The sequence below is a fragment of the Pimephales promelas genome, chromosome 12 (assembly GCF_988280905.1).
Source record: "Pimephales promelas chromosome 12, fPimPro1.hap1.1, whole genome shotgun sequence".
In the NCBI taxonomy this organism is placed as follows: Eukaryota; Metazoa; Chordata; class Actinopteri; order Cypriniformes; family Leuciscidae; genus Pimephales; species Pimephales promelas.
The window spans coordinates 11,526,069-11,538,734 of NC_142780.1; the positions used below are offsets into that span (position 1 = coordinate 11,526,069).

Below are 12,666 nucleotides of genomic sequence, written 5' to 3' on the forward strand. Positions count from 1 at the left end.
CCAAAAAGGACAGGCCAAAATGCAACCAAAAAGTCTAAATAATTAAACACAAGATGCACAAAACTGGGAAAACGTAACAATAGGACTTTGTAACAGTTGATAGGACCCATTAACTTCCATAGTATGGAAAAAAAATACTAGCCAAAAATACTATTTGGTTACCGACATTTTTCAAAATATCTTCTTTTGTGTTCAGCTTGAGGGTGAGTAAATGATTTTCATTTTTGGTTGAACTATCCCTTTAATGTCTTTTTAAATAAAATTAATCTATCCTTGGGAATACAAAGCAGGTAAGTAAATCTTATTGGAAGCTTTCCTGTAGCTCAAACAGTAGAGCGTTGGTGCTTACAACGCCAAGGTCATGGGTTGTTGTGGACCTGCCTTTAAGCGCACTCACTAACGCACTCTTTAAATAACAAAAAAGTATTGCTGTCTATCTCAGTTGCCTCAAAATAGCAACGCGCCAACAATGCGCCTAAACACATCTCGTTTTCAGACCATGGACGCACAAATAGACCATATGCATTTGCTATTAAAAAAGGTGCCTTGTGTTAGCCTGGTTAAAACCAGACCATCTCAGTTTGTAACTGAGTTATGGTCTGGCAAAGCTTCATAGACAAATCATTTCCAGAAGGCCGTCACCAACGGACGTAGCTCAAATGCCTCAAAGGCGCAATTGGATAGACCTAAAACCAATCAGAGCGCTGAAGGAGATGACGTATGCAGAGCGACGTTCGTCTGTTTGAATAAACGAGCAGACGATCTGATTAGCTACTTGCTCTAAGTTTATTTAAAATGAACAGCAAGACAGCTATAAGTGAATGTGCTTTCCATTATCACACACAGTAAACAAAACCTTAACAAAATAAAAAAAAAACTTTGCAATGAACTTTGCAATTTAGACACACCTGTATGGTTGAGACCTTACTGTCTATGGGTGAGACATACATGCCCGGGCAGATTCGGCTTGAAGTCGTTCATCCTCGGACGCGGCGCCGCTACAAAAAAAGCCATGCACACAGCTAAGGGAAATGGGGTCGGTCTTGCGCACCAAACACGGCATTTTTGCCGCACACCTTCGCGCTCGTGCGGACGCGTCGTGTATAAACAAGGCTTTACTCATGGCCGAAACTGGTATTATGACACCTGTCAGGCCGTGGCTAGTAATTTAGCATTCTAATTCAGTTTGATATCTCTGCAGCACAACTTGTAATTTTTTTAATTGTTCTCATTCTTTTGATGCGTGTAGGTTATTTTTTGGATATTTTTACCTCAATTCTTACACATGGCACCTTTAAACAACATGGCGCAGGGCGTGATAATGATAACTGCCTCGGGCTGAAACTAGAAAAAAACAAACAAAGACTTGCTCCATGCAGGGATTAAAGTTCTCCGTCGCTACGACGGATTTCCGTTAATTGCAGCGAGTCTATGACGGATATCCGTCAATTGCAGGGTTCCCGTATGTCCATATGTCTTAAATTAACTTTTCATAATTTTAAGGCCGTAAATAGGCTTTCATTTCGCAAACAGTGTGATAAATGTCTTAATTTTAGTTTGAATAGGTCTTAAATTAAGGAAAGATTTAAGATCTTTGCGTATTCACCCTGTTGAGGGGGGATGTGATAAAGCCTGGAGTGGAGCGAAAGCACGTTCCTCTCTCCACTCTAAGCATTCTGTAATCACTTTGCTCATGGTCCACTCCGGTTTTTCAATTCCCGCTCACGGAAAAACTGCTCCCTGGACCCTGTTCACTCAATCTTGTCAGGCGAGGCTACAGCTCGTTTGCTGCGGTCCCATGATAGAAAACAGAACGCATATTGGTCATTTCTCAATACCAAGTATGCAAACTTCGGACTTGCGTCCTTGGTAGTTCGGACTTGCCAAGCTCGACTCAGGAGAACAAACTCCCGAGAACGAGAGGATGCTGCTAACAGCGCGTTCTTGATCGCGTCACTCAGCACGCGGCTAATCCGGTTATCAACCCTTTTTTCATCAACACCACTGTGCCTCTTTTCATTTATAAATGAACATAATTATTATCATAAACATATAAATGGCCACACAAATGTGGTTCAGGCAACGCACATTGTTTATCATATAGGCTATTTATAACAACACGAAATATAGCTAAAACACAAACCTGCTTCTTTTTGTTTTCATTTTAAAAATATGAAACATTATTTATCATTAAAACTGACATTTAACGAACAGACAGGGTTGTATCGTTTTATTGTATTATGCGTACACATACAGTGAAGAGAATGCATGGTAATATAATATTTTATATATTTTTGAATATATAAAATTACACAACCATGTCTCTTTTTTGTTAAATGTCTCTTTTTTGTATTTAAAGAGTAGCCTATAAAAAAAGAACCCCTTCACACACACATGCACCATTGTCTCTCTCACGCGCCAGTCAGACCAATTGCGGCAATTCATTACATATGCTTAAACTTTTATGTAGCCACGCAACAAAAAAAATCAGCATACATTCACTGTATATACCAGGACGTGATGGAGGAATATATATTGTGACCAGTGTTGGGTGTAACTAATTACTAAGTAATTAGTTACTGTAATTTAATTACTTTTCCCTTGAAAATGTAAAGTAAGGGATTACTCTTCATTTATCTGTAATTTAATTACAGTTACTTCTGATGTAATTGAGGTTAATACTGTGTATAGATCAATCCGATCTCACAGCGATTCGAATGCATTTTATGAGGCGTCTAAATATTACGACCGCACTCGTACAAATTCATATGAATTATTGTAAAATATGTATGAAAAAAGTGTGAAATGTCATGAGATCAGACATAAAACATCAAAATGTATTGTCTGATGTTAAAAAGTATGTGTTTATAATGTAGCCTTCTCCACCTTGGTCAGTTTAAGGATAATTTATGCAATTTTATAGTATTTATTTGAAAGAATTAAAACAGATTCAAGTCTATCGTTGTATTATTCAGCTGGTTGAGATTGATATGGGATTTTGAAAGTAATTAGTAATTAAAAGTAATTAAATACGTTTTAGAGAGAGTAATTAGTACAGTAATCTAATTACACTGTTGAAGAGGTAATTAGTAACTAGTAATTAATTACTTTTTTAGAGTAACTTACCCAACACTGATTGTGACGCACGCACACACACACACACACACACACACACTCATCTAGGTATATTTTGATGTTCGTCTTGAGATTACAGCTGAAAAAGTCTGATTCTTATTTATAATTGATTTTATTAACATTTATTTATTTAGATATATATATATATATACATTTACATATATATAAACCTGTTTGGCTTGATATTTTATATTAATGTATTTTTGTTCTCAGGTAGGTAATTTGCAGAAGGTGCAATCCTTTTTTTGTAATGTTGTATTAAGAAGAAAAAACTAAGGCCAAATGGGCTTTACTATTTAAGTTTGTATTCAAAGTTGTACATGATTTACAGTAAATTGTTTAATTGGATTGTTATATATTTGTTGGCACTGGCACTTGATGGGTAAAAATTGCAATAAATAGGCTTAGTTTTTGAGCCAAATGTTGGAGTTGGAATAAATATCTCTAGTTTTTTTTTAAAGAAATAAAAGCCAAACGCTTGATCATTTTGGACCATTTTTCCTGCCGGCAAAATTCGTGCTGGTGCGGCCAACACAACGTTGCGCAACATCAAATGGCAAGCGTAATGAAAGCAGAACGAAACTGCGCTACTCGTTATGTGCTTCACGGATCGTTTATCAGTTCGGACCAGCAACATCTGTGCAGCGCGAGCCGATCTTGATCAAGCAACACTGTTACCACACAGCGCTAAGAGATCCAGTAAAGAAAACATTTGAATTCGCCACTGAGGTAATAACATCGCTGCGAGATCTAGTGAGAAGCATTCACATTTCTCCATTATTAACCGTAGATCTCTATTAGATCAAACAGCGCTGTCGTGGAAACCAGGAGAAACATTGTGCCGTGATTGAACTAGTGTAATACTTTACGTCCACAGATCAGCAACATTCACCATGGATTTAATGTAGTAACACTAACTGTAACCAGTTTGGCTGGAATGGTGAAATGCTTTCAAGTACTTCACACATCTTTTTCCAGCACTTCAAAATTCAAATATTATATAAATAAATATATATTTAAATTGTAATTTTTAATGTGATGACCAAAACATTATTCGTTCATCCTTCAAGGATGACCGCCATTTATAAACCTGAAAGTTTCAAGATCTACTGTAGGAAAACTCACTTATTTAAAAATATTTTTTTTTTCTTTGAACAAATAGGACATTTCTCTGGCATTTCTTTCTTTTTGCTGCATCGAAAACGTACCGAACCGTGACTTTTAAACCGAGGTACGTACCGAACCGTGATTTTTGTGTACCTTTACACCCCTATTAATTATAATTCGTTTTGATTAGATATTGATATACAATTGAGCAAATTTTTACCTGTCTGTAGCATGTGATCTATGCAAACAAGTACAATGAATTTGTGGTTGGTTGCCGAGATACACGTGCATCAGATGCAGGCAACATATCATCCCTTATCGGAAGATTCAATAACATGTAAGGCTGATCTGATCCAAACCTGCATGGCTAATTATTAATTATCAATTATTATATGCAAATTCCCCATACCGGTCAGGTCCCAAGAGTCTTTAAAGTCTCATCAACGGTTTATGCCACTGAACTATTAAGGAGGAGCAACCTCAGCAGCAGGAGGGATCTCAAGCACAATAGAAAGAAAGAAAAGCTGATATAGAGAGAAGTAAGCAGAGCTGAGTTGGGTAGGGAACAGAGGGAGGTGATTCTGGGACTCCAAAATCACTATCGAGGCCTCTTGAGGTGACGTGGGCTAGTCGACGAAACACTGAGAACGGAAGATGCCCATTTGAAGACCTCAGAGATGTACCCTAGTCAGCTCAACCTACATGGTTGTTATGCTGATCCGCTGGGGAGACTGCACCGATCCCCGGAGCCAATATCACAGTCGTTGTGTGTGCTGCCGCACCAGGAAATATACTTTAGCCATTAACACCAGACAAAAGGATATTCACATCAACCTATAACGCATAGGTTACCGTAAAGCTACATCTTAGTTGGTGCTTACCCTGGCGAAAGCCTAGTGCAAATCAGCATGAAGTTTTAACATCGACTCTCGTGTAATAGAACACAGTGACTAGAACTTCTAGTGTGCCTTTCTTTTGTAATTTAACCTGTAAAACTGTTACACTATAATGGTCTACCTATCATATCGTTGGTTTTTCAATGGCTAATGTCGACATCTAGAGAGAACAATATAATATACTCATATATTTGAGCAAACTAAATCGTTTTTATAACTTTTGAAGTAAAAAGATAGCTCATTTTCAGTTTGTGAAGGAGATTCTGGATTTTTGTTTTTGTTTTATAAAACTATAAATTAGTCATTGGCCTTTGAATTTAAATTGTCTTACTACATATTATTAAAAAAATAAAAGATATTCATTTGTAGAAAATAATTAGCATATACTTTTATTGGAATATGCCCCTTGCATGAGGATGGAGGAGGTCTGTTTCACAAAGTTATAAGTGATGGCAGTCATTGATACTGTAGTGAAGTTTTTTATTCTTCCACGCAACAGACCAGGAGACTCTTGAGGTATCTTTCACGCAGACGTTCTTTATTGCGTAGCTGTAGTCATCTCAAGGATAGTCTAACTAAGGGGAAACATTCCCTTACAATTTATACATTTAGAGGGGAGGAGTTTACATTAAGGGGGGGAGAAACTGAAACAAAAGCAATGTAAATGATTCAACAGGCATCTCAGTTCATCAGCATAGCAGGTTTCTGTGCCCTGAGATGCTAATCTGGAGGAGTTATATTGAGGAGGAGTCTCTTGAAACAAAGCAAATGTAAATGATTCAGCAGATTACCAGAGACGCTAATCTAATCAGTCTGACCAGCGTGGTCACACTTTTACCATTACAAAAGCAAAGCTGAATCTTGAACTTAATGGCCAGGAAGCGCATAAAGACAAAAGCTAATGTGTGACACCTGGAATGCTTGGCTTAATCTTATTGGCCTCAAAATGGTAAACACTGTATACATTTTACAGTTGAAAATACTGTTAAACCTTAATGAAACATTTAATAAATTTGTATTCCTTCAATACCTTCTGGCTATTGTCACACCCTTTGAATTATTCTGCATAGACAACTGTATGTTGCGGTTACACACTGTAGATAGGCCACAAAGTGTTTTATTTTTTCCACATCCCTGACTGTGGTCCTGTAACTCTGACTGACACACTGGTCTCTTAGATGTGTTTTCTTGGCTTTTCTCAGAGGTGGCTGGATTTATGACCGATTAGGCAACACTGCGGAGGTCTAAATGTGACCCGGAATAGGGCGATAAAAATTAAACGGTCACAACAAAGAAGTGTGGCACTGACGTGAGACCACACAGTTTACAGCACAAGTCTCTTTCTCTATGTTTGTAAGGAGGGAGACATTGTGTTTTGTGTAAATGACTCCTTTTGCAAAAGCAGACCTCTTTATGGATGTTTGTTTAGGTTTATTTTGAGGATTAAGTGTATGTTTAGTGTAAGAATACTTGTTCTCTGCATTTTAGTTTTTATTTTAATAAAAAAAATAATATTTCATTTTCCGATATTTTTGTCGCTTTTCGTGTGAGAAGAGAAATTCTTTGAAGTCTAGAATTGTAAAAAAAAAAAAAAACATTTTTTTTTACATTTTTTTATGTAAAATGACCTCCTTTATGTTGATTGCCAAAATTATATTTTTTTTATCAACAACAGATAACTTCTCACTATTAACTAACTATTTACTATGACTTTTGCCCCAATACACTCCTAATTACATCTTTATTCTCCACTGGATGGTGGTGCTAGGATGTTGCAATGAAATACGTTTTTGGTGTCGGCAGGGTTACCCAGAATAACGTTGCAGAAATAGAAACTAAGTGACCATCAAAAAGACAATCAAAAAGATGAAAATGTAAAATGCAAAAAGGTTTGTGTGAGGGAAATGTACAGTAGGTTATTAAAATACCATTAGTTCAATATAAAAACAACAAAAGTCAGTAGATTGAAAACAAACGTGTGTGTGTGTGTGTGTGTGTGTGTGTGATGAACTGAGTGTGTGGTCCCACCATGAGAACGGGTTAAATTAAATATTCCAGCTCATGACCAGGGTACAGGCCAGAGTAATTAAATAGTTCAGGATTTAGCAGACCTTTCAAAATTCATCACAGGGCCCACATTCCTCAGGATTAAGAGGGGAAAGACCTGGGGTGTGATATTCAGTATCTCCATATATAACTTAATAATTAACATCTGTATGTGAGAGGCCATGAAAAGATGGAGAGAGAAATTACAAGACTGTGTGGAAAATTACCACAGGTTTATTTGCAATAAAAGTAATTTAAAAAAAAATCATAAATTAATTGACACCACTAATATATATATATATATACACACACTCTCACCTAAAGGATTATTAGGAACACCTGTTCAATTTCTCATTAATGCAATTATCTAAAGAACCAATCACATTGCAGTTGCTTCAATGCATTTAGGGGTGTGGTCATGGTCAAGACAATCTCCTGAACTCCAAACAGGTCAGAGGAGAATGGGCAGACTGATTGAAGCTGATAGAAGAGCAACTGACTGAAATAACTACTCGTTACAACTGAGGTATGCAGCAAAGCATTTGAGAAGCCACAACACGTACAACCTTGAGGCGGATGGGCTACAACAGCAGAAGACCCCACCGGGTACCACTAAAAAACAGGAAAAAAATGCTACAATTTGCAAGAGCTCACCAAAATCAGACAGTTGAAGACTAGAAAAATGTTGCCTGGTCTGAAGTGTCTCGATTTCTGTTAAGACATTCCGATGGAAGAGTCAGAATTTGACGTAAACAGATAATTTCCAACACACGAGAGTAGATGTTAAAACTTCATGCTGATTTGTACTCGGCTTTCGCCAAGATAAGCCCAAACTAAGACGTAGTTCTACAGAAAACTATAGAACTCCATCCATTTACACTTCTTTCCATATGGTGATGTGACTCTCCTTCTGTCCGGCATTAACGGCTGCAGTGTATTTGGCACGTCAGCAGACACAACGGCTGCAAATACAGTGTGGTCTCCCCAGTGGACCAGCACGATAACTGTCTGGATTGAGCCGAGTAGGGGACATCTCTAGGGTCTTCAAGTGGGCAACTTCCATCCTCAGTGTTTCGTCGACTAGCCCACGACACCTCAAGAGGACTCGAATTCTTCCTCTCATATGCCTCATCACCAGCTTCCTCCCATGGCACTGTTAACTCTATCAGCTGAACAATGTTTGCTGCTGATCCAGACCACAAAACAATATCTGGTCGTAGGTTAGTGGTGGCAATCTCAGGTAGAAAAGTAAGCCGTTAATCAAGATCATCCAACATTTTCCAGTCCCTATCAGCTTCCACTTGTTTTGGGCGAGAATTGGTTTTTAACACTATTTCTTGGTGGTTGCTCGTCTTGGTGGAGGAATATTGTCTTCTGTGTGTAATGTTTTGCTAGAACAGGCATCAACTTATTGGTCATGCCTTCCAGTAGTAAAGCCAAACATTGCAGTATTTGGTCATAGCGCCAAGTAAACCAACCCTGGCTTAGAGCCACCTTACATCCTTTCAAAATGTGCCTTAATGTGGCAGGTGATAAACACAAAGGACAAGAGGGATCCTCTCCTACTCAGAGGTTTAGGTTCTACGGTGATAGGAGAACTACATATGTTGACCCGATAAGGAAACTTATTGACCAAAGGTCTTGCCAGCCCATCTTGCGTTGTTCCACACTCTCCCATCTCATCCACTCTCCCTGCTTGGCATTTATGGCCTTTATACACCTCATCCTCTCAGCTGCTTTCACACCTCGTTGACTACCAGCTTCCTCCTTTGAGCTGGGTCTGCCTTGTGCCATTTAGGAGGAGCTAATCTGAGTCCAAAACCCCCTCCTCCTTGCTGTACCTGTCCCATGATATCCCCAATTTGAAAAGCAGCCTTTGCCTCTACCACAGATTTCTTTGCTGACCACTTTCTACCAGTTTTTAAGACAGGTGCTGCCTCCCTTACACAGTTGTTGCGTGACTCTACTAAGGTAATTTCCAGTCTGACCTTGGCCCACAAACTCCTCGGTTAAAGCAGAGACTGCCAGCTGCAATATTCCTTTACTATAAAGGCCGACTCTGATGAGGCAGCGTGGAACTCCCAACCATTTCCTGATGTGTGAACTTATAAACACTTCCAGCTTATCCACTGTTGTCAAAAAGAAATCTTGTACACAGTCTGTGGCCACAGCAACCTCGACAGTAGACCAAACTGAAAGCACCAGAGTTTTAGTTTGCCTGGTAGAGTACAGCTGTTTATGCTCTTCAACCCTTCCGCTGCTTGTCGTCTAACTTCTCCCACTTGAACTGTGTCCTTTAGATCCCCATCGTACCATATCCCAAGTCTCTTCAATGGCTTCTCAGAAACTGTTGATATTGCCTCACCATTAATGAAGAATGTTTTATCTTCTACCTTTTAAACTATCGAGATGCTCCTTGATTTAGAGGGCTTAAATTGCATTCGTGCCCATTCAATATTATCTGTTACTTACACAATAACCGATTAGTGAAGGCTACTGTTGTAGTCATAGTTGTTATTAGGGATGCACCGATACCGGTATCTGGTATCGGCCTCGATACCACATTTTCTAAAGTACTCGTACTCGTTAAAAGTCCCCCGATACCGGCGACCGATACCATGTTCTGAGAAATGGGTTAATCACAAGCGCCGAGTGCCCACCCCCAGGCTCCGGCTGCAGCTCAGAGCGGGGAGATGGGGAGACATATCAGCCGTGTGGAACAGTGATGCGCGGGTCAATGTATAAACAACCCGCACACTACCAACGTTTTCAACTACCCGCCCGCTACTCGGACCGCAAAAAAAGTAAGAAAATATTGTACCCGACCCTCTTCCTGACCGTATTTTTTAAAAGTAGTACATGCTCATCGTAGCGTCATTGGGCCATAAACGTGTAACAACACAGCATCGCAAGAAGACGTAGCCTACATATAACAAAGGCAGCACTTTGGTCATCATCTTTCATTATTTCGGTAAATGTCTCCCACACTTACTCTTTCTATTTGTGTATTTGCGGAGCTTCCACTCCCCAGTCTTCACCTTTTCTCTTGCCGCCTCCATCTCTCTGCAGACTAGTGATCATAGACATGGCCGGTTCGTGAACGAATCGGTTCTTTTTAATGAACCGGTCGAACCAGTACGCTAAATCGAACTGAATCATTCGCATCAGTTGAGTTCACGTCTTGCGTCAGTGCTGATCCACAAGTTACTACAGTTACTCACTTTCAGACATGCCTGACAGTCCCTCCGAGTTGAAATAAACCAATATCCCGAATTATATTTTACTCCAGTAACTCTAACAGTTCACTGAACTGAGACATGTTGTTGATACTGCTGATACTGTGCATCCGCGTATAGTAACGAACGCAGAGGTACAGCGGTTCTCGGATCACACCAGTACAGAACTGAGAACTGTTTAGACTGAGCTTGTGTGTCATCTTCGTGCCAGTTATTCAGCCAATAAATAAATTCGGCCTATATATTTCATAGAAAATTGTATCTAGTACTATATAAATACAAAGGTTTAATTGGCATTTTTTTCCAAACGACCTGACCGACCGCGACCCGAATATCATTAAAAATATTTTTGGATGACCCGTAACTGCGGGTAACCGCGGGTGACCGCGGCGCAGGCACGCGCTCATTTTGGGTCAACCTGTGCATCACTGGTGTGGAACAATTTCAAAGTGAATGGCTTTGGATTAGGAGAATAAGTTTACTTGTAGTCGCCAAGTTACTTATAGTCAGTTGAATGTCTGTTGGGGGACCAAATAAATAAAGTGTTATCAGATATTAAGCTGATCGTACTAATACTCTAGTCTACTAATACTCTAATGACAGTTAGTTGACATGTAATTAAAAAGTTACTTATAGTTAGTAAAGTGGACTATCGAAATAAAGTGTTACCCAAGTAATTTAATCAAGGACCTAAAAACCCGTATATAAAAATATTTAAATCATGTTTTTTTTTTGTTTTTTTATTAAGTACTCGGTATCGGTATCGGCGAGTACTGAAATGCAAGTACTCGTACTCGTACTCGTTTTCCAAAAAAGTGGTATCGGTGCATCCCTAGTTGTTATGTCATCCATGTATGCTCTGATAATTCTTCCACCTGCCTATTAAATAATTAATTCTTTAATATGTAGGTGGACAATCTCTGGGCAGTAATGCTGAAGAAAATCTTACCTTCAACGTTTAATAGTGAAATAGGATGAAACTGACTGATGCTTGTAGCATCTTTTTCTTTGGGTATAAAGACTCCACCTGCTCTGCGCCATGCTCTAGGTACAACCTGTTTTTCCCAAGCCACTTTTATCAATTTCCACAGAATTCGTAGAACTCCTGAAGCACTCTTGTACACTCTGTAAGGAACTCCCTTGCCTTTCTCACAGCCTGCTCTACCTCTTTCCACTTAGGTGCATAGACCTCCATTTGGTATTCTGATGGATTGATAGGCGAGATGTCTTATGGAATTGACATAGGCTCATACCTTTTTGCATCTGTATGCGTTTCCTCCAAATATCTCTGGATAAGGATCCACATCCATCATGGATCCATCATGCCTTGTTACCACTGTGCAGGCTGCTGCTGGTGGTGGTGTAATGGTGTGGGGGATGTTTTTTTTTGGCACACTTTACGCCCCTTAGTGACAATTGGGCATTGTTTAAATGCCACGGCTTACCTGCGCATTGTTTCTGACCATGTCCATCCCTTTATGGCCACATTGTACCCATCCTCTGATGGCTACTTCCAGCAGGATAATGCACCATGTCACAAAGCTCGAATCATTTCAAATTGGTTTCTTGAACATGACAATGAGTTCACTATACTAAAATGGCCCCCACAGTCACCAGCTGAACCCAATAGAGCATCTTTGGGATGTGGTGGAACAAGAGTTTCATGCTCTGCATGTACATCCCACAAATCTCCATCAACTGCAAGATGCTCTCATATCAATATGGGCCAACATTTCTAAAGAATGCTTTCAGCACCTTGTTGAATCAATTCTGTTCTGAAGCAGTTCTGAAGGCGAAAGGGGGTCAAACACAGTATTAGTATAGTGGTTCCTAATAATCCTTTAGGTGAGTGCATATATATATATATATATATATATATATATATTAGTGCTGTCAAATCGCATTAATGTCATAGTTAACTTGCGATTAATTGCACATTTTTATCTACTCTAAATGTCTCTTGATTTCTTTTTCTGACATTATTTTTTTCCATTTTAATGCTCTTATCAACATGGAAAAGTGGATCGGCTTGCTTTGTGCAAATGTTTTTTTATTGAAAACAAAAACAACATTGGCATATTGTCACAGTCCTCGTCTCCATCCATTCTGTCTTCGTCATCTTCACTATACACTTCCCATCATCCTCTTGTCTCCACACCTGAACTCCCACAATCATCCACCTGTTCATCATCCTGATCATCTGAGTCACCTGTCGTCACCTTGTTAGTGTTCATTTGCTTCTGTAT

The 12,666-nt window shown here is 39.2% G+C and overlaps 1 protein-coding gene across 9 annotated transcripts in view; it reads left to right on the top strand.

Moving 5' to 3' along the window:
• Nucleotides 1–12,666, top strand: part of cobl (cordon-bleu WH2 repeat protein) — a 121,014-nt gene that overhangs the window by 52,411 nt on the left and 55,937 nt on the right. The gene's annotated exons all lie outside the window — the stretch shown is intronic.